This window comes from Squalius cephalus, assembly GCF_949319135.1.
Source record: "Squalius cephalus genome assembly, chromosome: 1".
Lineage (NCBI taxonomy): Eukaryota > Metazoa > Chordata > Actinopteri > Cypriniformes > Leuciscidae > Squalius > Squalius cephalus.
In genome coordinates this window covers 57,428,791-57,455,049 of record NC_137122.1, presented here as the reverse complement: position 1 = coordinate 57,455,049, position 26,259 = coordinate 57,428,791, and the positions used below count along the sequence as shown (strand labels likewise).

Sequence of the window (26,259 nt, the reverse complement as noted above, 5' to 3'; positions counted from 1 at the left end):
CTAGACTTTAAAATTGATTAACAAAAACACATGTTTTTTTTAAAGCATTCATTCATTAACTTGAAATTATTTTTATAGTAAGATACAGTGTCTTAAAATTACATATTTTATTCATATTCAGCTGTAAAAACAAGAATGTTAGACAAGAGAAAAAATGGGATCAAGGACAAAATTAATACAGCAGGACTAATAAAATATTTACTATATTGTTCAAATATGTATTTATAACCTTTCCTTAATATTTTGGTATACCCATGCCTTCTACACCAGTGTGATTTTCTGTTCACTTGTTTTCAAAAAGATTATATAAGAATGATAACATTACTAAACTGATAAGATGTAGGCCTAACCAATTTTTAGGATGGTTAGTCATTATTATCAATTAATTTGACCAACGTTCTAAAGCATTGCTGAAAACAACTGTTAATGCATCTGAAGCTTAACATTTATGATAACCTTTGATAAAGTAAAGGTTGTGTATCAAAACGATTTTCAGTTAAGTCAGTATAAAGCAACATCCAAAGCATGCAACATGCAACTCCAAGTAGCCTACTTGTTATAATGTACTTGTTGTAAGTTATGTCGTCTTGAGCTATATCAGCCTATAATTTAAAGGCTATTTTAATAATATGCAGACAACTTTGGAAGACAGAATAAAGACACAAGAATATATTTGCAAATATTTATTTAAACCGCAATCACACACCTTTAAAAATCCTAATCTCAGTCACTCATGAGAAACGAACAGTTCTATAATGTCAGCAACAACTAATCTGGGAAAATTTGGAGAAATATGTCTTTATTGTAGGTGACATGCTACAAAACATGCTACAAAACGATTAGTTATTTATAAAATATATACGAGTAGTTAGGGCTGGGCGATATATATCGTGAGATTGTTATGCGCATCTCGTCAGTAAAGCCGGTTCCTTGATTAGTAGTAAATCACCATCACCTGCTTTCAGATGGAGCGGCATTTAGGGCTGAGAAGATAATTAAGTGATTAATTTAGTGATGATTGAGCATTATTGAAGACACCTGATGTTAACAAGCAGAATCACTGAAGAAGAAAATCACAAATTGTAAGTTACCATTAAGGTGATGGGTGTTTGCTTTAGTTGGGCTCTATCTAGACCAGTGGTTCTCAACCTTTTTTGGCCCAGCGCCCCCGATCCAATATCAAAATCCCTGAACGCCCCCCACCTGTAAACTAATGAGTGGTCAGGTACGAGTGAGAGTTAACAGATGAAATAAGTGCAACATTGTTTTTTATTAATACAATGGAACTATACTCCACAGTGATTCATTACAAATCATTAGATTTTTGGTAAATCTATGGTGAGTGGACCTCGGTCCCTCTAGGGGGGTTCGGGGGCATGCCCCCCTGTAAGAAAATTTTGTGCATTTTAGTGTTAAATTCAATAAATCTGGTGCACTTTGAGAGTTCAAAATTAAAGTGCCAACCCATATTCAGTGTGCAAATTAAACAAAGAAAAAATTCAAACCTCTTTTAGTTGTGTCTACATTACACTACTATATAATAATAGTTATAATATTAATCCCATATATTGTAAAACAAATGCACTGAAAAATAAAGGACGGTCATTAAAGTGGTAATGTTTGCACTTAGGTTTTATTACGCATTTAGGAGAGTATTGCAAGAAGCTGCTTACATTAACCTTACTTTCGAAAAATAAATAAATACGATCATGATTTTTCATGAAAAATTATGTTAGAATTGTAGGCCTAAAATACCTTGGTTTCAACTTGTTTTCATCAATGGTAATACAATTACAATTAATTTGGTTTGTCGTGATTAATTTGTGTTCATAATCAGTAAAAAAAAAAAAAAAAAAAAAAATCTTCTAACAAGATTAAACACATATGAACAATTAAATTATTATTGTATTATTAATTATTTTTATCCTGAAACTACCCAAGCAGCGTTTCGCACTCAGATGTGATGGCGGAATGAATACATTACCAAAATGTGATTGCAGTATATATTTAAATTATCCATCAAATTGTCATTTTCTCCTTACTGTCTTGCGAGTTAACAATAATGATTGACCAGTAAATTACTCGGTGAACAAGAAAACATTTTGGCATTAGGCATTGGAATTAGTTAATGCCTAAAAATGTAAAAGTTTTACCTTATAAATGGAATATAGTTTAATTAATTTTAAAATTCGTTGCCAGAGTTTATGGGAACATGATTTATTGAAAATATTTGAAAAAATCTAAGTGTTTCTTAAGTCAATAATTTTTAATGGCTTGTCAACTTTCCATTCCTCCGCTGCGTGATTCTATCAGTGCTGGATTCTAGACACCACCGGATTGCTGTCAGTGCGAAACACATTTTTGAGCTCGTGAATGCTGATTCGTGTCAGCGCTGGATTAGTCAGTGCTTGAGCGCTGGTCTATGACTGGAAAAATAATAGTCGTTGCAAAAGTAACGATAGGCTACATGTCGCTTTAAACTGGAAGATTTTAGAATGTTAGGCATTCTAAACATTTGAATAAGAAATAATATCAAGTCGTCAAAATACAACTCGTCAAAACTCCGCGAATCACAACAAGCGCGCGCGGTGAGAACTCTCACAGCAAACACGTACCCGAACTTGACTGCACATCATATTTTTGACATTATTGATAATGTTTTCAATTGTAATGCAATAGAAATGAATACAAAAAACCTGCCTAGTGCCTACCTATAACACTGACGGTGGACTTGCGGTCAGGAGTAGAGCGGGTGCGGACGAATGTTTTTTTTTTTTTTTTAGCGCTGCTGACGTATTCTTTCACGCACACCAAAGATGCGCGTGCACACACAATATGATATCACATTCTGCGCATATGTTTTACAACATAATTTAACAAAAACATAGTCCTAACACTTTTTAAATAGCCCACTTAAAGTGTTTATTACAACTAAATTACTAAATGCTTAAAATGAATAAAAGTAAATGAACAAAAATTTGCGTTACATATTTAAACTCGTGAACGCCCCCCATTAACACCTGAACGCCCCCCTTTCAAAATTCTTGCTTCCAACGCCCCCCGTTGTTCTCTGAACGCCCCCCGGGGGGCGGTACCGCCCCCGTTGAGAACCACTAATCTAGACCATTATATGTTTACTTTAATATTTACTGTTGTTTGTCTGCTGTTATTGATTTATAACAGTTAAATGAACAAAGTAAAATGTTATCTTATAGTGTTGGTTATGTTTTGACATAATCATGCTGTGATCTGAAAAAGGAAACTTATTGAGATAGTTTGGTTTAACTTGTTAGCAGCAGTTTAGTGATTCTTCAGCCTATGATTATCAGTACTTTACTTATAATTCTAAATATTTAGTAAACATTGTTCTGATCAAAACACTTTCAAATGAATTCATTTAAAACACAGACATCAATAATCAGCCTGTGAATCTCAACAATGGTGACAATAATAAAGCATGTTGCAGTGGCTACCACCAATCACAACTCATTAATGGCTCCCATCATGCATTGCGGTATGAATAAATTATGATCTGAATTGTCTATGTAATTTACTTTTCCTAATTGAATATTCTGCTCCTCACCATTGTTGAGATGCATAGACTGAATCTTGACATCTGTGTGTGCCTAAAAGAATGATATTTTTTTTAAACAACTTTTAAGAAATCCTTTATATTATATCAAAAATTCTGGGCATTTTTTGCAGATTCACTAACCAACAACATAAATCAAAGTCAGAAAGAAGGATTTTAATGAGTTCAGTGATCAAGTTCAAATGATGATTGTCATAATATAACCAACACCATCAGATCACTTTTTTCTTTGTTCAACTGGTGATTATAATTCAGAAACAACAGACAAACAAAATCTAAAGTTAATAATATATGGGTCAAGAGAGTCCAACTAAAGCAACCATTGATCGTCATAACGGTAACTTACAATTTGAGATTTTCTCCTTCAGTGATTCTGCTTGTTAACATCAGGTGTCTTCAATAATGTTCAATCATCACTAAATTAATCACTTAATTATATCATTAACTTAAACACTCTTGAGTGTGGACTCATACACTCCCAGGAGTGTTAATTTAACACTGGAGTTTTTGCTGTGTACAAAGAGCCGTAGTTAACTGACAAGCTGAGCCATATCGCATTAATTATCGCTGGCGATACGTCCGCGATATTAATGCGATATGGCTCAGCTTGTCAGTTAACTACGGCTCTTTGTAGTAAATGCCGCTCCATCTGAAAGCAGGTGATGGTGATTTAATACTAATCAAGGAACCGGCTTTACTGACGAGATGCGCATAACAATCTCACGATATATATCGCCCAGCCCTACGAGTAGTTTAAGATTAACTTTGTTCAACTTTATTACCTGTTTGAAAATGAGCAGGCGCTCACGCTAATAATTTCCGTTCCACTCGGTTTTATCGCCCACGCTATGGTATCGTAAATATTCATGGTAGCTTCACCCATTGGAACCAAATATTTCAGGAACTGAATATATTGTAACACCGGCCCTGCTGTCTGCAGTACGCAGTGTCTCGGAGAAGAGAGGCGGGACGCGTTTGATAATAAAAGGCTATTAAAAGTACCAAAATTGAGGCAATAGACGCTGTTCCAAATGCGGCGCGCGCTCCGAAACACACCGCAACAAGACAAGCAACGTATATTTTGGGCTTCGTGTGCACATCGAAACGATCAAATATGTCAAAATGGCTGTCTTGGAGATTCACTTAAACAGTTTATTCACTTAAAGGGTAATTTTACCCGTGGAGACATGAATGTGTATTAAAAGTGGGTCATTTATGTAGAAGAAATGTGAAATTATTTTTGAATTTGGAGCTTTCTAGACTGAGAAAAGCCAGAAAATGTATTTTTGGCTTATGTGGATGAAAGACAACAACTCCCAGAATGCACTTGCTTCGCTGCCCTACAAGGCCACTCCCAAGCCACGCCTACCGGTAAGACAGCGCAGTTGAAAACAAAAACATCAAGGCAAGGCTAGGCTACGAGTGAGTCTCCGTGACGAGTTTGCCCAAAATGTCCGTGATTCGGCTTTTGCGTTCTACAGTCGCCATTCATCATGTTTACTGTGGCGAGCAGGACGAGGCTGAGGGGCGCGGGAGAACGGCGCGAGGCCGGTGGCGTGATTACTGACGACCGACACCTGTGAGGCACTGTTCTCGTATCTCGCACGGAGGAGCAGGTATTTTCTTAGCAATGGTAAAACACACATCAACCGATCACGCCACCGGCCTCACGTCTTTCTCCCGCGGCGCTAGCCTCGTCCTGCTCCCTGTATTACTGTGATTACTGATGAGCGCGCCTGTGAGATGCACCGGTCTCATGGGCTATCTCTCACGGAGGTGCGGGTATTTTCTTAGCAATGTTAAAACGCAAATCAACCGATCACTTGTTTAGCATTCATGTAAACACTACATTCAGATTCACCAATCGGGGTGAATTCAGTTAGATTGAAACAAAAGGTGAGCATGTAAACAATGGATGGCGAACGCAGAAAGCAAAAGCTGAATCCCGGACATTTTTGTCGATCTCGATGGCCGGACATGTCCGGGAAATAGAGTATGGTAACCCCTACTACTCAGCTTTCTTCGTCCCTGTTTTCTGCAGGTTTCTGCCGTTGAAATCAAACGCACTCGCACTGATCTGTGATAGGTCTGTTAGCGCATTAGGTCCAACCCCCTATGGGCGGGTTTGAAAGGGTGGATCTAGTGCTTGTAGTCTTAACAGAAATCCCCCCCTCTTACACTTCCTCCTACAATGATGCAAAATGACAATTTTTGCGTCATTGTAGGAGGAAGTGTAAAGAGGTAAATACAGATTTCTCTCGTCTCGGGGGAAAATGAAAAAATGTTGCATGACCATTCAATAGTATGACTGGGTTTCTAACAATGCAAAGCTTAATGCAAATGGGTGAAGTGTCCCTTTAAATACAGTTTATGTCTTAAATGGGCGTTAATAGTTGTGAGAAAATATGATGCGTAATAATGATTAGATCTGCATTTGGTCTTAAAGAGGCAGCAGTTTAAATAAATATCCATTAATGTGAATCAAACAACAAAAGGCAAAGAGAAAATCAGTCACAGCTCTGGCATGATATAAGCTTTAATCTATCTATGATAAACTATGCAGTGTTATTTTAAATCTGACTTTATTAGATGTCTTTTTAGCCCATATTACTCCTGAACAGTAATACCGACATTACTGAAATTAAAGCACTGGGTATATAATTTGTATATTTGTTTAATTGTTTAGTTTTTTTGTTTGACCATGTGTTTGTACTTTGTTTTTGGTGTCCTATGTCTTCTGAATATAAAACACAAAAGCCTGCACCCTTCTGCATAACATGCATGTTTTATTTGTTTTGTTAAAGCATTGCTTTTTCTTTTGCTATAGATATTTATTTTACATTTCAAAATATAAAGCAATATTAATTGTGTTCTAAATATTTTTGTTTCCCCTTTTTTTAATATAACAAAAAGAGCCGATAAGAATACCGTTAAAGTACCGGATCGATAAGGAGTATCGGTAAGAGTAGTGATACTGTTAAAACCTTAACGATACCCATCCCTATTGGCAGCAACAAATTAAAAGTTATGGCCAATTTAACTGTGATTAAATTCAGTATATATACGTCTGCCATATGTTGCCACCCCTCAAAAATTCCTGCCCCCCTCTCGCCACCCCATAAATATTTTTCTAGATCCGCCCCTGCAGTTAACCAGTTTAAACATGCTTGCAGAAATATACATTTGATTATATTTTGGAGAACCGACAGAAGAAGATCCGTCGATGTACTTTTTTTTTTTTTTTTTTTTGTGTTCAGATATTCAGTAGCAGTCATGAGCGCGAGCACATGTAAAGAGTTTTAACTCTTTCTTCTCTGTGTCAATTGCATGCCTTTGAATGCAACACTCTGCAGATTCACTTTATTTCGACATTGTCTAATAATCCAAATGTAGTTGTATAAGTTATATTACTATTATACAAACCAAGGACAGGCAATGATTTTCTTTTTCGGGCTACAGATGGGAGAAAATGCTTTTTGTTGCAAAGAGAGCCAATCTACTTATGAAAATAATAGTCATTTAAATAAAAATAAAAAATCTAAATAATATAATTTTATATATATGACGACTTCAGATGCAAAAGCCTCTAAGTACCATCTGAAATTTTCTTCTAAAAGAGCATTTTTATCAAGCTTGTATGTTTATGTTCAGTTATTTCACTTAAATGGCAATGAAAAGTACCTATTAATTGTCATTAAAGTGAAATTACTGAACTTAAATATACAAGCTTGATAAAAATGCTTGTGTTAGAAGAAAGTTTCAGATGGCACTCAGAGGCTTTTGCATCTGAAGTCTTCTTCATATATATATATATATATATATATATATATATATATATATATATATATATATAATCCAAAGTAAGTTACTCGCTACTTGAGTAGTTTTTTCATTGGATACTTTTTTACTCTTACTCAAGTAACTATTAAGATTATTACTTTTACTTTTACTTTGAGTAAATATTTCTATAAGTACTTGTACTTTTACTTGAGTACAGTTTTTGGGTACTCTACCCACCTCTGTGTGTGTGTGTGGTGACATTTCAAAGAGGCCACCTGGGTTTCTCGCTTGCAGAGAGAGGGGAGAATCGATAACAATCTCTTTGAACTGCAAGCGAGGATCTTGGTGATGGTTCTGCCAAACTTCATTCGGCAACAAAAGTGTCAAAAGAGATCAATTCAGCCCAGACTCATCGGCGCTACACTGTAATTTACATCTATGAGTTAAAGGGTTAAAAGCAGTTCTGAATTCTAAAATGACAGGTCATCGTGAGTTTGTCCATACGCTACAATGCTTTATAATTGTCACCATTGTTGGGATTCACTGGCTGATTCTTGATGTGTGTGTGTGTGTCTTAAAAAAAATAAAATTAAGTTAGAAGATTGAAAGAAAATTTGAAAATTGAAACTTTAAGAAATCCAAAGATTGAAAATGTAATGTAAAAAAATATTATGCTATGCAAGAACAGTGCTTGTTAACATCAGGTGTCTTCAATAATGCTCAATCATCACTCAATTAATCACTTAATTATCTCATTAACTTCAACACTGAGGATTTTGCATCGTATCATCTCTCAACACATCTTTTTATCTGCAGAATGAAAAAGCCCAGAGCATCTCAACACAAGTCAAAATGATAACTGTAAGTGTTTTAGAAACCTATTTAATTCTTATTTCACAAAGTTTTACTCAATTTACAGAATATTGTAACATGATCAGAGGTTTTATTTAATTTTCAAGCACACATTATCTGTCTTATAATCATTCTGAACTTCATTTAACTTTCCAGGCGTGGCCAAATATGAATATGATGTGGAACCCAGGCAATTTTTGTCAAATTAAAACATTTGCAGCCCCCAAAAATATGTTTTGGACTCCAGACATTGGCATAATGGAAAGGTATAAAAAAGAAGGATTTAAAGGCTTTGTTTATACACTGTTAACCCTTCCTGTAAAAAAAGGTCAAATTCTGACAGTATCCCATTTTCCATTAACCCTCAGAGAGTCTTCGGTCACTTCTGACCGAAAAATTTTCTGTTTTGAATTTTAAAAAATCACAGCTTCATCGGAAGGTTATGATACTTGGTGACTTTTATGGCATTAGGTATGTGTATGCAAAAAAAAAATTGAGGTCATGATCCGAGCATGCTAAGTGGTCGTAAAAAAAATAGTCACACTCAGTGCCTTCGGTCAAAAATGACCGACCCATAGGAAATGAATGGGAAATTTACAAAAACACAAAAATTCTCTGAATTTTTGTCTGTACAATCTACAAATCGGCCACGATTCTAAAAAAAAGTACACCGCAGTAAAGGGGTGACACTCTACAACATCAAGAGTGCAAAAAATTCACACCCACCCACACACACACACGTACAAACACACTTTTATACACATACACACCAATAAATTAAGATTACAAAAAATCTGTTTTGAATTTTTAAAAATCACAGCTTCATTGGAATGTTACGAAACTTGGTGACTTTTCTGGCATTAGGTATGTGAACACAGAAAAAAATTGAGGTCATGATCCGAGCATGCTAAGTGGTCGTAAAAAAAATAGTCACACTCATGGTCTTCGGTCAAAAATGACCCCCATAGGAAATGAATGGGAAATTGACAAAAACACAAAAATTCGCTACAAATTGGCCACGATGCGGAAAAAAAGTGCTCAGCAATGAAGGGGTGAAACTCTAAAACATCAAGAGTGAAAAACATAACATAATTAATAATTATAATTAATATATATATATATATAATTAATATAATAATTATTAAAATTATTAAAATAATAATTAATAAAATGTTATAAACCTTGGCAAAAAGTATTATTTGAGAATTTCTAAAAAAATACAATCAATCCACATCTTAAAAGTAAGTAATTTGGTCCAAAAACAACTAGAATTCACAAGCATCTCCATTTAGAGCTATTACAGGCATCTAGTGGTAAACCCATGCAATAACATGATTTATTTAATTTTATGTTTAATAAATTGATTTATTTTTTTTATTTTTATTTTTTTTCTGAAAGCCTAGTCTCTATTTTAACCGAAAATACCGCATAGAAAAAATAAATAAATAATAATAATAAAAAAAAAAACACATTATTTTCAATGGCAAAAAATGGACTATAAATGTTGCATAAATATTAATAAGTTCAATCAAATTGTCTCAAAATACTAAATTAAAAAGAATAAATATTATAGAACAAAAATAAATTGCATTGGTTTTTACTGGGATGGAGGAAGTTTCATTTTTAGGTGTCCGGTCACTTCTGACCGGGAAGGCACTGAGTGTGACTGCTAAACGAAGACTCTCTGAGGGTTAATACAGCAATATACCATAGAAATCAATGAATTCTGGGTAATATTTGTCATTTTGAGAAAATAGCCCACAGGAATATACTGTAAATCAGGGATGGTCAAACTCGGTCCTGGAGGGCCACTGTCCTGCAGAGTTTAACTCCAACCCTGATAAACTCTGCTGTCTGTAGCTTTCTAGTAATCCTGAAGACATTGATGAGCTGGTTCAGGTGTGTTTGATTAGATAGTCCCAGATAGATAGCAACCATCGAAACAATGTTAAATCAATGTTAATGTGTACATTTTTGACTCAACATCACTTTGTCAAATCCAATCTGACTGACTAAGTCACTATGGAGTCCATGTGCTATCCTAACAATGACTTGAACTCCTTGTCTGTCCATAAAGGGGTAGCTAGTCCACCTTTCTCAGTTGTTGGAATCAGCCTAGCATTCCTTCTAACCATGTTGTGATGTTTTCCTGACACGGTACTTCCCTGACAAAATAGAGGATAAACCAATAACTTCTCTGACAAAGCAAAGTATAGCTAATTATGAATACTCATCATAATGTATTCAACCTTCCCTGGCAAGCAGAGGAGAACCAATTTGCTAACACACTTTTAACAGTTGTTAATCTTTCCTGATTAAACAGAGGATGAACCTTCTTCTCAAGCAAAGTAGAGGATAAACTACTGTTAACACATTGTAACTGTTGTTAAACTTCCCTGGTTGAACAGAGGATTAATCTTTTAAATCACCTTCCCTGGTAAAGCAGAGGATAAATTTTCCCTAACTTTACAGAGGATAAACCTTCTCTAGCAACGTAGAGGATAATTCTAATAATAATAAAGGATCTGATTCTCTGATCTCATCCTGTGTATAAGATTTGAATTTACGGGTGTTTAAAATTTAGATATTAACGGTGACATGCTTCATGCTGCAAAGCATTCTGGCATGAAGCATGTCACCATTATTGAGATTCACGCGCTGATTCTTGATTCTAAGTGAAACAGTAAATTAATATCTTTGTTATTTTTTTTGTATAAAATCTCTGTTGGATTAGTAGTGGGAAGTTTGGATCATTTTACTGACTCGAATCTTGTTCAACAAAATGATTTTTTTTGTGTGTGTTATCATTTTGTTCATTTCATCAGAATGTATTCAAAATGTTAAATAGCCAAATTCCCCAAACACATCAAATGTTGATCACATTTAGAATAAGAAAAAAATTGCAATGTAAGGAAAAGGCCAAATAATGAGAAACAGAAACAATTAATGTATCTGGGTCTTCAGGATAAGCAGTCTGTTAGTTTACCTCACCTCCCGATCTGAGCCGTTCCTTCATCACGTGGCATCCTCATAAACTGAGCAATAGCACAGCAGGATAAAGAATTGATAAGTTCATCTCTCGGGTTCGAGTCGTTCGGTTTTCATGTCACATAACATGTTGTTATTATAGGCTATATGGGTATCTTCATAAAAATGTTTTTCCCATCACAGATAAAAGTTTAAAGCATTACCAACTCTTTAGTACCACATTCATATGGAAATGAACCATGTTATGACAGAAATTCTAAAAATGATCAATTGTAAGAAATAAAAAAAAGCTATTTAGAGACAAAAACCAGCATGTGATTATAAAAATAAAAATAATAATCAACATTATTTGTGGGTGCGAAAGTGATGTTGATTAAATGCAGTTAACATTGAAACATTAACATTGATTTAAAGGGCTCATGAACTGGATTATTTTATTATTTTATAATGTTTCCTGGGGTGCCCTACTGCCCTTATAATGTTAGTATGATTTTTACATCAAAAATTGTCATAATTTAGAAATAAGAACTTCTGTAGACGTCTGACAGAAATAAAGTCAGTTTGGTTAGTAATAAGTGAAGCTGGTAATGCTGTTTGTGGAGTTGTTTAATCCTCCTCTGCTGAGATCTTCACAGATTTAATGTCTTCTTTTCTCTTCAGTTGATTTCATCTAAGGCTGTGTCTGAAGTCAGTTGTAGTTCTTGTGTTTCTGCTCGTCTCTTTTTCTGTTCTCTTCTTTCCTTCAGTGATTCTGCTTGTTAACAGGCTTCCCAGCCAGCACAGCCATGTGGGGCCCAAATGGGTTTGACCTGGGCTATCTAACTGGGACCCAGCCAGTTTTGTCCTCGGTTTCCATGTAGGCCCCACATGGCTTTGCCCAGATGAAACACTGCTTAGTGTGCACAGTACAGGCTGTTAAATGTAACACTTAATCAGTGTTGGAGGTAATGAGATAATTAAGTGATTGAATTTTGATTGTGCATTATTGATGAACACCTGCTGTTAACAAGCATAATCACTGAAGGAAAGAGAAACACAAGAACTACTTCCAGCCACAACCTTGGATGAAATCAACTGAAGATAAAATACATGAAATCTCTCAAGATCTGATTAAACAACTCCACAAACAGCATTACCAGCTTCACTTATTACTAACCAGACTGACTTTATTTATGTCAGACATCTACAGAAAAGAATTAAGAAGAGGTTTAGATGTTGATTACTTATTTGAAAGTAATAGTTTGATTTGATGTTACCACTGTGGCGATCAGTGTGTGCTTTAGTCAGGATCTTGACTTTTTAACATTAGTTTTTCTCTGGCAGCTGTGTCTGTTTGTTATGGCGAGAACAGCAAAAGAAAATATAATCAGATGCTGTAAGCTGATTGATGATAAGAGTATAATCATCATGTAGTGGCTTAGCTCATTGATTATGTGTGAGGTTTATATGGGTAGTATGTTATTCATTTTGTTTTATTGTTGTGATTCTACAGCAAGAGAATAATAGAATTTAATCAGAACGTCAAATGATTTTTAACAAACCATTTACATATTTTGGGCTCCTGTGAGATTTGCTCGCACACAGACATCAAGAATCAGCATATGAATCTCAACAATGGTGACATGCTTCATGCTGCAATGCATTCTGGGAGCTATGGATAAGTTTCATATGATGCACTCCGAATGCATTGCACTATGAAGCATGTCACCATTGTTGAGATTAATATGCTGATTCTTGATGTCTGTGTGCGAGAAAATCTCAAGTAAAGTACTAACAAGTAAATCTTGTTAAAAATCATTTGACGTTCTGATTAAATTCTATTATTCTCTTGCTGTAGAATCACAACAATAAAACAAAATGAATAACATACTACCCATATAAACCTCACACATAATCAATGAGCTAAGCCACTACATGATGATTATACTCTTATCATCAATCAGCTTACAGCATCTGATTATATTTTCTCTTGCTGTTCTCGCCATAACAAACAGACACAGCTGCCAGAGAAAAACTAATGTTAAAAAGTCAAGATCCTGACTAAAGCACACACTGATCGCCACAGTGGTAACATCAAATCAAACTATTACTTTCAAATAAGTAATCAACATCTAAACCTCTTCTTAATTCTTTTCTGTAGATGTCTGACATAAATAAAGTCAGTCTGGTTAGTAATAAGTGAAGCTGGTAATGCTGTTTGTGGAGTTGTTTAATCCGATCTTGAGAGATGTAATGTATTTTATCTTCAGTTGATTTCATCCAAGGTTGTGGCTGGAAGTAGTTCTTGTGTTTCTCTTTCCTTCAGTGATTATGCTTGTTAACAGCAGGTGTTCATCAATAATGCACAATCATTATTCAATCACTTATTATCTCATTACCTCCAACACTGATTAAGTGTTACATTTAACAGTCTGTACTGTGCACACTAAGCAGTGTTCATTTCATCTGGGCAAACCCATGTGGGGCCTACATGGAAACCGAGGACAAAACTGGCTGAGTCCCAGTTAGATAGCCCAGGTCAAACCCATTTGGGCCCCACATGGCTCTGCTGGCTGGGTTGATGGCATCGTGGCATCCGAAGCGGGACCAGAAACAAACAAAACAAAAACTCTTCTACCCAGCGGGCACCTTGATGTCAAAATTACGTCAAGAAATAGGTCAAAAATGAAAGTCAAATTGACGTCAAAGTGTTGATGTCAATTTGATGTCAAGATTTGACCTCTGCTGATGTCATTTTGCCAAGCAAAAAGGTGAAATGCATGACCGTACACTTATTACCAGCTTCACTTAAACTAACCAGATTTACTTTATTTAATTTCCGGTTTAAATAAATATAATATTTAACTAGTTTAAAATATATTAAACATATTTTGATGACACCATGATGGTGGTTAGCGTTTGCTTTAGTTGTGCTCTTGACCCTTGACTCTTTAAAATAAAATATCTCTGGCTGCTGTAATTGTGTGTTTATAAAGCACATGTGTTGTAGCTAAAAAAGCCATGAAAAAATTAGATCAGGAGATGTTGGCGATTTATTGAAAATGATGATATTATCATCATGTAATTGCCTGAATCTCTGATCTTATTCAGTGTCTGATGTTTGGTTATATAGGACTTGTGATTTTAATGTTGCATTATAATAGAAGCCATTTAATTTTACAGCATGAGAATAACATCTTTTTAAATTAATAAAGGATTTTAAAAACATTTAATGCATTAAACTCAACATTATTACTTAGCTATCAAGAATCAGTGTATGACTCTCAACAATGGTGACAATCAGTGAAATGCTTCATGCTGCAGTGCATGCTGGGAACCACCAATCAAAACTCACCCACATCTCCCAGCATGCATTGCGGCTTTAATAAATTATGCAGCTGTAGTTGATCTGATTATCTGGATATTTTGTTTGATTGTCACCATTGTTGAGATTCATATGCTGTTTCTTGATGTCTGTGTGCGTCTTAGTAATGCCATAGATGAAATGTTTTTGTGCACTAAATAGTTATTAAAAACCAAGTATATTATTTGATAACATTGCTAGACATGCTGTAGAATCAAATTACTTTTATCATGAATAAAATCACTTTTATACCACAAGTCCTATATAATCAAAGCATTAGACACTGAATAAGCTCAGGGATTCAGGCAGTTACATGATGATATCATCAATAAACAGCCAACATCACCTGGGGCTCGTTCTTCGTACGTTGCTTATTACATCCGAGATCAAATGACACATCCAAGATGATATCATCGTGCTAATCATGATCCGGCTAATTGGGTTCTTCGAACTCACCTGTTGTTTATGATTAGTATCGCTGGATTGAGTTATCTGAGATAACTGCGCGTTCATGCGCTGGCTTAAAAGGGGATATGTATCGATCGTAGAAACATTGATCAGCAACGCTGCTATTGGCTGTTCAGCGTGGCCAAAGAGCGCGCACAGTTTTTCTCCTCAACAGAGCAAGATAGTCGAAGTTTATTCGGAATTTTAATGTTTAATCAAAACGCCAGGGAACACCTCAAAGTCTGCAAAAGCCAGGAGAGAGGGCTGGCAAAAAGTAGCAGACAATTTAAATCTGTTAGAAGTGGCCATGTTAGATGTTTTTATCACTTATTAGCCTTTTTTGTATTTTAATAATTGCATAATTAGGCTACTTTGTTCATTGTAATGTCAGTCACCATACTAGAACATGGGAACAAATAAAAGTGAAGTACAAAAATATTCTACACAGCCTAATGGTAATTTTTAGTTATATTATAGTCTCTTCTCTTCTATAAAAGGCACTGTTAAATAAATGGTTGTCTGTTTATAAAAGCAACCAAGAAAAAGGCTGAAAAAAAGAAAAGATCTTAGTAGCCTACACTGTAAAATAATTGTACAAATATTGCTGCATTAAATGAAGGTCGCATTAAAAGTAATGATGAATTGCTTTGACTTGTGAAAGTGAAAACTGATAAACTTATATTAATGTAAAAATATTTTGCCATGAGTTATTGATCACATTTTCCCGAGTGTAGTTCATTGTAATGACATTGTGTTTTCCTCTTTTGTGCACTTTTACATAATACACCAACACTTGTATCTGTTCCCAAGAAAGTGGTGGCTGAAATATGTGCAGTAAGTGGACATTCTCTAACTTTCCAAAGGAAAGAAAGTATAAGACTTTGTAATGTCCATTTGTTTCCATTGCACTGGACAGTGAATAAACCCTCTCAGATAACTGTCATATGGAGGAACTAGCCTACCTGCAAGTGCATAAATAACTTTACTTAATTTATACTTGTATGCTTTATGGCTGCAATATAAGTTGCAGGATTCCACATCTACAGAAAGGCCTACAGAAGAGTCTGCACATACAGAGGAGACATAGGCCTACAGGTGGGCAGTGTATAGCCAACTTTTCCTTTTTATTTGTTGCATGAGGCATGTGTCTAATATCTTGTTGCAGGCACTTGACCACTGGCTTTTCTTTACAAAGAACAATTGAAATAAAACTCAAGGAACTAAGCATATTTGTCTTTTATTAAACATTTAATGATTTTTTTTTTTTTTTTTTTTTTGGCAATGTTGTGTAATATGGCACATGTAGCAATGTCACAGGCCCTGTCAGGTGTGCAACCCTCAGACTTTTCAGACACTGAAATCTTCCCTTTAGTTAGCTGAAGTTCATTTCATTGTGTGCCCTTGTCCTGGCTAGAGCTGCATTGTAACTGGTTTGGGTCAGGGAATGGGGTCATAAAACACCTGTCTGCAGGAACATGTCATAATCACCTATGAAAAATGCAGTTCTGTTAGGATCAATAAGTGTATGTAATACAGTGAGCTTGATATTTAATTGTGGAACTTTCCTTACCACTTTCAAATAATGTGCAGGAATGTGAATCTCTGAAAATCCTTAAGTCATGCACAGATCCTGACCTTTTTGCTTTCACATTTGTGATTATGGAAGATTTGTCAACTGCCTTTTTTTTTATTTGATATAATATTATTAATCTGGAATATTAAGAATCCCAATTGTAACTGGGCTGCACATTTACATTGTGAACCCCCTTTCTGTTCACATAATCCCCTTCATTGAGGCCTTGATGGCAGCCTATAGTCTATGGTACCAATCACGTTAGTGAAGCCTGAGTGACATACTGTAATCGGCATGGTCATGATTGTATGATCTTCATTAAAAATGATGATAGCCTAAAAAAAAATTTGCTTTAAAAAAAACTGCTTTACAACATTGGGTCTAAAGTGGCTTGGAAATGCCAAAAAAAAAAAAAACCTGTTTTTTAAACCTAAAAGCGCCAGGTAAACTCCAAATGACACGACAGACAGCCCTTTCCATCAACTTCTCCGCATCTCCAATAGCGTAAAGGAAAGAGCCACTCGCAAATAATCTTAGGGCAATGCAAACAGTTTGTGCTGTATTTAAAGTCAGACTCCGACAAGTCGAAAATAAATGTGCGTTTCCAACAATTTAATAATGTAAACGACAATCTCACGAGTCACGAGAAAGAAAAAAAAACATCTCAGAAAGTGCACTATCGCGCTGCGCTGGACTTCCCGTATCAGCTCCGCTTATGAAGCCGCGATCTAATCCTGTTTACATGAAATAAGCCTGCTCCCGAGCTGGTTTGAGCTTGCGCATCTGTTGCTATGACAGCAAGTCCAGGATGAGCTTTGAAGAACCAAACGATCCAAGATCATGCCAAATCGTCAACAATCAAATCCAGCTAACTGAGTTAGCGACGTACGAAGAACGAGCCCCTGATCTCAGTTTCTGATGGCTTTTTTAGCTACAACAATTGTGCTTTATAAACACACAGTTAAAGCAGCCAGAGAATTTTTTATATTAAAGAGTAAAGGGTCAAGAGCACAACTAAAGCAAACGCTAACCACCATTATGGTGACTTTAAAATACAAAATATGATTTCATTAAACTGGAAATTAAAGAAAGTAAATCTGGTTAGTTTTAAGTGAAGCTGGTAATAAGTGTACGGTCATGCATTTCACCTTTTTGTTTGGCAAAATGACATCAGCAGAGGTCAAAATCTTGACATCAAATTGACATCAACACTTTGACGTCAATTTGACTTTCATTTTTGACCTATTTCTTGACGTAATTTTGACATCAATTTGATGTCATATTGATGTTAAATTGACATCAAATGCCCACTGCGTAGCACGTGTGTTTACCTGTGTCAGCTGTGTTGTCGATGCCTCGAGAGAAAAGAAAGTGCAGAGCGAGAAAGCACCAGAGTGACTGAAGGATTGCCGTTAAGCAGTATCTCTGGTCGTACGATGTGTATGACGTCATTGTCATTTTAAAAAACTTTTTAAAGCAAATAAGTGACTCTAAAAAATCTAACACCCAGCAATGTGTAACCGACTCGTCTGTGATTCTCTCAGATCACGTCTTTGCTCATTCACACTGCGTGATTGTCACTCGCGTGAACGAGCACCGATTTGCCTGTGATTTCGGGCATTTGTCGGCGATTTCTCAAAACCTGTCGGCGAGCCAAAATCCGGGCTAAAATCGTGCAGTCTGAACTCGGCATTAAGAAGTCATTCAGTCATTCATTTTGTTCAAACAGCCGATTCGTTCAGGAAAAGCAAGTGTCTGGCCATTTTGTAGTGATGTCCGAAATCATAGTGGACGTTATTTAGTGCACTCATTAAATCTCACAATGCACCGCAATAACAAATGGCACACTCCGGACTTGTGGACTTCCTCAGAGTCCACACTTTGGTGACGTCATGTAGTGCAGACCTATGGTGCCCTTAGCGCGAGTCCACGAGAGTGCATTGAGAGGTATTTTTGGGACAAACTCAATCGTCACACCGGAAATAACGGCCTGGTTGTTGTTGGACAGGAGAAAAGATAAAATATAAAGTCGGCAACACCTAAGCTCCAAAATTATCAAAAATATTTATTTTTAAGACAATTATCGCATAGCGTATGTGACGTTTCGAGCACGCAGGCTCTTCATCAGACTCACCTGATTCAACTCATCAGCTCATTAACCCATGTGATAATGAGCTGATGAGTTGAATCTGGTGTGTTTGATTAGGGAGACAAAGAAAACATGCAGTGTTGGGGGTCCTTCAGGACAGGTTTGGGAACCACTGCACTAGGCATACTAGAAACTTTCAAACAGGTGTGTTGGAGCTGGTTGGAGCTAAACTCTGCAGGGACAGCGGCCCTCCAGGACCGAGATTGGTGAACCCTGGTCTAGAGAATACCCATAATGCAATATGAGATTCACGGGCCAAATGAATTCCCGCGTCTGTCCAGAAGATGGCGCTGCAGCTGTACAGGCAACAGTGTAATATCATACAGGTTCAAATTCCTTTTTAAATTGATTATTAAATTGTTAAATTAAGGTTTACACATGATAGTTTCCATGACAGAGTTCAAGATAAATCCTTTCATTACTGGAGCTGCCAGTTTCAAATGATTACCAAACAGCAAACACAAACTATGCAGACGCGACAGCCCTTCTAGTGCACAGTTCGAATTCACTCATTCATTTTCATTCACTCCTTCTAGTGGACTATATCAGCCGAGTAATGTAGGGAATAGTGAATGAGGGTTTAGGGGGCGATTTCAAACACAGCCTCTGTCTTTATAAATGGGTCACTGAATCATTGAAGATTTGTTGAAAACATGCGGATTCATTCAGTGACGAAGCCCTGATAGAAAAGGAATGTTGCTTTTTTTCTAATCCATTAACATGTGCTTTAAAAACAAGACAAATATGGCAAAATATATCCTGAGTTCAAGTTTAAAAATTGACTCTCTCTCTCTCTCTCTCTCTCTCTCTCTCTCTCTCTCTCTCTCTCTCTCTCTCTCTCTCTCCATTGCAGATCACCATAAAAAGGAGACCTGTACTGTATGTCATCAACATTATAATACCAGTCATTTTCTTCCTTGTGCTGGATTTGATCTCCTTCTTCGTTGAATCAAATGCATCAGACAAAGTGACCTTCAAAGTGACTTTACTGCTGTCTATTACTGTGATGCTGTTGCTTGTTAACAACACACTGCCCTCTACAGGGAAAGAAATCCCTCTGATTGGTGAGTCTAACATTGACCTCCCAGTCACACATTGATCTCACGTTGATCTCTCCATATGATCACAATGGCCCTCATTTATCATTCTTGCGTAGAAACGGGCGTATATATTGGCGTAAGATTATGCTTACACTCCTCTCATCGCCTGATTTATGAAGCTGTGCGTACCTTTGAAATACAGGTGTACGCAATACCTGCCCTTGATAAATGCCGCGGCTGAAAACGATCGTCATTAGAATAACACGCCACTATATATTCAAGTCTCCGCTCCCCCCACGCCCTCATTTTATGCCATGGACACACGGAAGACGGCAAAGAAGAGAAACTTCTTTGAGAAAGAGAAAGCGAAACCAGGGAAGTGGAAAGAAACAAAATTGATTTCTAGATTTTTATTATTAATGACGCTTATTGTTATTTAGAAGAAGAATGTCGTTATTATAATTTGTATTATTATTATTATTATTTAAAAGAAGAAGAATGTCATTTTTATTATTTTGTCAGTCTGAATTATTTTTTTGGTCATTGAAAGCCTGTCATTACTAAACCCAGCACATCTGCCGGGCCTAACCCTGGCCTAACCATCGTTTCAAAGAATAGTACAACGGCGAGCGCGTCGAGTATAAACGCCTCGTCCGTTTGGGGAGGTGCGCGCGCAGTCTGCGGAGACTCGCGCTGCGGAGCCAGGCGAAAGTATAAACAAGGCTTGAAACGTCAGGTAAAGCGCACAGGCTCGCAACTTAAGGAATACATATGCCTACAAATCAAATGCTTTGGTAAAATCACACAAATTAAACATTGAAGTCCATGTTGCACAAAAATAAACACTGAAGTTTATAATTACTATGTTGTTGTTTTTTTACAGTGGGTCATAATATATCATATCTTTTAGTTTGTCAGTGCGTTTTGTGGTGTTAGGAATTGTTTTTCTGCGCATTCCCGCACTCAAAACGTGCGTACACCACCTCCTGAGCTCACCTCTAGAGCCCAACTAAAGCAAACACCCATCACCTTAATGGTAACTTACAATTTGTGATTTTCTTCTTCAGTGATTCTGCTTGTTAACATCAGGTGTCTTCAATAATGCTCAATCATCACTCAATTAATCACTTAATTATCTCCTCAGCCCTAAATGCCACTCCATCTGAAAGCAGGTGATGGTGATTTACTACTAATCAAGGAACCGGCTTTACTGACGAGATGCGCATAACAATATCGCGATTTAAATCGCCCAGCCCTATTACTTTCAAACAAACTTCAACAACCTCTTTTAAAGCAGGGCTCAGTAGTTTCGGGATTTCTTCGCTGTATTCTCGCTTTTTCCTCGCAGGTTTCTCTCTAGAGCTCCCCCCACTAAGAGCTTCAGTCCTGTGTCTGCTGGGACACTTCCCACTAAAACTTCATAAGAATGTTAGGGGATAATGTCATATCAATGTTATCACTAAACATGTTTAAAATGTTTATAGAGAGTGTTATCGTACCTTTTAGAAGAACATTTTGGTAACAAAAATAAAATTAGCTGCAGGAAACATTACAAAAAAAACATTTTCATAACCCTAACCCACTAATGTAGTCCACTTGACAGAGTGTATGAAAAGAAGAGAGTAAAATTAAGACACTGATGAACACCTGATAAGCAGAATCACTGAAGGACAGAGAAACAAGAACAGAAAAAAAGACAAACATAAGAACTACAACTGACTTCCAGCTACACTGAGTGTGAAACCAGTTTACAAACCAGTTTAACATTATTTCTTTCATATATGTACAAAAGTTCTCGTTGAGAATTAAAATATATTTAGTTGTTGATGGTTTATTGAAAATAAAAAATGTTGTCACCATGATGGAGATCACTGTTTGCTTTAGTTGGTCTCTTGACACTTGACCTTTTACTGATAGATTTTTAATAAAGTATTATTGTAAGTTTATAATCCGCCATTGAAAGTACATACAGGTGAGGGGTTCGAATGCCGGTCGCCATATTGCCCCTCCATCTTGAAACTACATTAGCCAAAGAGGGACGTACCTGTAAATTCAAGCTTCGCCTTTCGCGCTTTACACTCAGTGACACCGTGACGAATGCGTGGGGGAGATTTCTCGCGACTGCCGGCAGATTTGAAAGATTGCTGATGGAGGATCACGCCTATTCTCGAGGACATGTAGCAGAGTCGCCAAGGAAGCGAAAGAGAGAATTAAAACGTCAATACTGGAGTAACTTTTCCCAGATGGAAAGAGCTCATTAGGAGCAAAGATTTTAAAACGGACGCCGAAGTTGCCTGCTTTCCTCTCGACAGGTAATTCAGCCTATTTGTGTAAATTTGAAGTTTTATAGTTGCTTGTCTAACCATAGCATGGTTGTGCATAACGCCAGAATGACCTCTAGTATAACTTGCATTACTTTTCCTCGCGTCAATGGTGAAAAAGTATTGTTTACCTTGTAACATAAATCTGTGCTACGACGGATCACAGGTGATAGTTTTAAAGGTGCAATTGGACGAAGTCGAACTGGAAGCCATGTTAATCTTGGAATAATACGGCCACCGTAGGAGTTAAAACGCCCTCGAAATTGAAAGGAACAGAAACTAATATTCACTCGGTAATCATATACAATCTCACCGCTAGATGAGAGAAAATATCACACAGTGTAGCTTTAATCATATATCTGTGTATACAACACGAAATTCAGTAGTGATTCTGAAATCGGTTATTTTCAACGATATTTAAATCTTGCAAAGTATTAGATCATTCCGATCTCCTGGTTGACTCAGACACAACATTCAGTGTATGAATCTCAACAATGGTGACAATCAAAAGTTTCAAGTTGCAATGCATGCTGGTTTCCAGTAAAAAAACTCCCAGATTGCTGCATGAATAAATAAATTAAAAGTATATTGCCACCACTGTTGAGAGACATGTGCTGATGATCTCTGTGTTTCTACAAAGTAGTATAGCTCTGTTTTCTTTGGTTGTGTGTAAGGGTCTGACCGATCAATTTAGCTCAAAGGGACTTATTATTATTAATTAACTAATCGGGAATTTGTAAGAACTACTTATTATGGTCAAGCAAATGACTTGTCCAGTGTTCATTTGAACAGGCCGTAACATTCAGCTCTCCAGCGGATATAAATACCCAAACCACTGAAAACACTGTTTGTTTTTTTTTTGTATAAAGGGGTTTCCTGAGTTCGTTGGTGGGTTTCTCCTCTTGTCTGAATAGATGTCTGGGGCGGCCAATTTACAATCAATCTTCTTTGAAGTTGGAAGCGGGCTTTAACCAAAACTTTGCAGCAAAACTTAACTTAGAACTGAGACTCTCAACGGAAAAGAAAAGAAAATAAGAGAGATCCGAGACGAGAGTAGTTAGATGGCTTGAATGAAGCTGTTTAACCCATGTTCTTTTGATCTTGATTTGGGTTATTTCATCTGCTCGTCTACATGGTTGCTCGTCTGTCTGTCTCCTTGACAATGTATCTTCTAATGCATTCTGGAATCTTCTCTAGCAAAAACTCCCCCGGCTTTCTTCGGGTCCTAAGATTTAAACTCAAATGTTTGTCCAGCCTCCTGAATGAGTTCTGACCTATTAGACACGGTCTTTACATTAGAGGTGGCTGTTATTTCCCCTCTCGTCGTAAGTCGTGCGTTATCTGTGATCTCTTTACTCTCCAGCTCTAGCAGAGAGTACAGAGGGTACAGTTTAGACATGATTCCTATAAGAATACAAAACATTTTACATAGATTTCAATCAAGCCATCTTCATAATTGTGAACATACGATCGCACTGATAGGAAACAAGACACACTTTCATTCAAACATCTAATAGTTATAAAAATTACACGACTTATATGTGATAATACACAGTAAATTCCCCAGTGTTAAATCAACACTGCTCATAGCACATATGGTCACACTCTACATGGTGTTAACGTAACACTGAAGCAGTGTTAAAGTTAATGAGACAATTAAGTGATCAATTGAGTGATGATTGAGCATTAGTGATGAACACCTGTTGTTGTTAACAAGCAGAATCACTGAAGGAAAGAGGAACAGTAGAACTACACTCAAGATTGTTGAAGTTAATGAGATAATTAAGTGATTAATTGAGTGATGATTGAGCATTATTGAAGACACCTGATGATAACAAGCAGAATCACTGAAGAAGAAAATCACAAATTGTAAGCCACCGTTATGGCGATCAGTGTTTGCTTTAGTTGGGCTCTTGACCCTTACTGTATATTATTAACTTTAGACTTTGTTTGTCTGCTGTTATTGATTTGTAACAGTCAAATGAACAAAGAAAAAGTGTGGTCTGATAGTGTTGGTTATGTTTTGACATAATCGTGCTGTGATCTGAAAAATGAAACTTATTGAGATAGTTTGGTGTAACTTGTTAGCAGCAGCTCTGTGATTCTACAGCATATGATTATCAGCATTTTTCTTATAATCTAATATATTTAATAAACATTGTTCTGATCAAAGCACTTTCAAACAAATTTATTTAGAAACACAGACATCAATAATCAACCTGTGAATCTCAACAATGGTGACAATAATAAAGCATGTTGCAGTGGCTGCCACCAATCACAACTCATTAATGGCTCCCATCATGCATTGCGGTATGAATAAATTATGATCTGAATTGTCTATGTAATTTTCTTTTCCTAATTGAATATTCTGCTCATCACCATTGTTGAGATGCATAGACTGAATCTTTATGTCTGTGTGTGCCTAAAAGAAAGATTTTTTTTTTTTAACTTTTAAGAAATCCTTTATATTATATCTAAAATTCTGGATTTTTATGCAGAATCATAGTTATGCTGTAATCAACAACATAAATCGAAAACATAAAGTTCGAATGATGATTGTCATAATATAACCAACACCATCAGATCACTTTTTTTCTTTGTTCATCTGGCAGTTGTAAGTCAGATACAGCAGCCAAACAAAAATTAAAGTTAAAAATTTAAGGGTCAAGAGCCCAACTAAAGCAAACACCCATCACCATAATGGTAACTTACAATTTGAGATTTTCTCCTTCAGTGGTTCTGCTTGTTAACATCAGGTGTCTTGAATAATGCTCAATCATCACTCAATTGATCACTTAATTGTCTCATTAACTTTAACACTGCTTCAGTGTTACTTTAACACCATGTAGAGTGGGACCATATGTGCTCTGAGCAGTGTTAATTTAACACTGGGGAATTTACTGTGTAGGCACATATATACATAGGTTGTAGACACAAGGCATTTTTGCTGGGGGTTTTCGTTGGTTAGCTCAGACTGGCTAGAGCCTCGATTTTATGGTTCTGGATTGGGGTCTGGAGTGTTGAGTTCTAGTGAAATTATGCTTGAAATAATCATTTGGAAGATTTATTTGTGTTTGTTTTGCCCTCAATCCTTCAGTGCATGATGTGTTAAAAAATCCTCATTGTTCCTCATTCTCAAAAACGTTACATTACCACCACTGTGAAACTACAGAATTGAGTTAATCCTGTAGTTTTACAGTGGTGGTAATGTAACACTTTTGACACAGAATTAAGTGAGCTTAATGGATGAACAGGTTTTGTGATGATTTTGTCATCATAATCAATCACAAATCATGTGCATGTGCACAAAATGTGGCTTGCAGAATACATAGGTAATAAAGTCATACTGGTCAATAAGTGTAATAAAGAACTGTACAATTAACAGTAAATTACTGGCACCAGTTAGTGGTGGGCAGATCGAGGCTTTGTGAAGCACTGAAACAGTTGAAGCAAATGTGCAGTATCAACGCTTCAAAACAATCTGACACACGTCTCCCCGGTGACCCCTAGTGGTCAGAACAGTGCAAATGCAACAAAAACCCAGACCAAACATGGATAAAATACCTTTTACAAATCTATTGCAAATTTTAATTGAAAGTTAAAACTTTCAAATGCAATCATCTAATAAGATTATCAAGTGTCTATATGTTATTTTATCAATTTTCAGGGTTTGTTTTGTTTGTTCTATGAATTGCTCAGTTAAACAGGCCAATAAGAGGCTATTAACTATCATTATTCATTTTAATTATAATGTCGAATTAAAATATCTACAAATGCATAAAACTGATCAGAGATCAAGGCAAGGCAAGTTTATTTATATAGCACATTTCATACACAATGGCAATTCAAAGTGCTTCGCATAGAAGAAATTAAAATAATAAAAAGAAATAAGAATAATTAAAACAGTTTAGAAAAATAAAATAAAATACAGTACAGTACAAACAGTCGGACGAACAGTGGCACAGTGCTCATTCAGTAAATGCATAGCTAAACAGAAGTGTTTTGAGTCTGGATTTGAATGTGACTACTGTAGGAGCACATCTGATCTCTTCTGGAAGCTGGTTCCAGCTGCGGCTGGCATAATAGCTAAAAGCGGACTCGCCATGCTTAGAGTGAACCCTTGGTATTTCTAGCTGATATGATCCTAATGATCTGAGTGATCTGTTGGGTTTAT

The 26,259-nt window shown here is 36.3% G+C and overlaps 1 protein-coding gene across 1 annotated transcript in view; it reads left to right on the top strand.

Annotated features, from left to right (window-relative positions):
* LOC307171758 (5-hydroxytryptamine receptor 3A-like) overlaps positions 1–26,259 on the top strand; it is a gene marked incomplete at its 3' end in the record, with an annotated part of 430,256 nt that overhangs the window by 91,418 nt on the left and 312,579 nt on the right. The window lies entirely within an intron of this gene.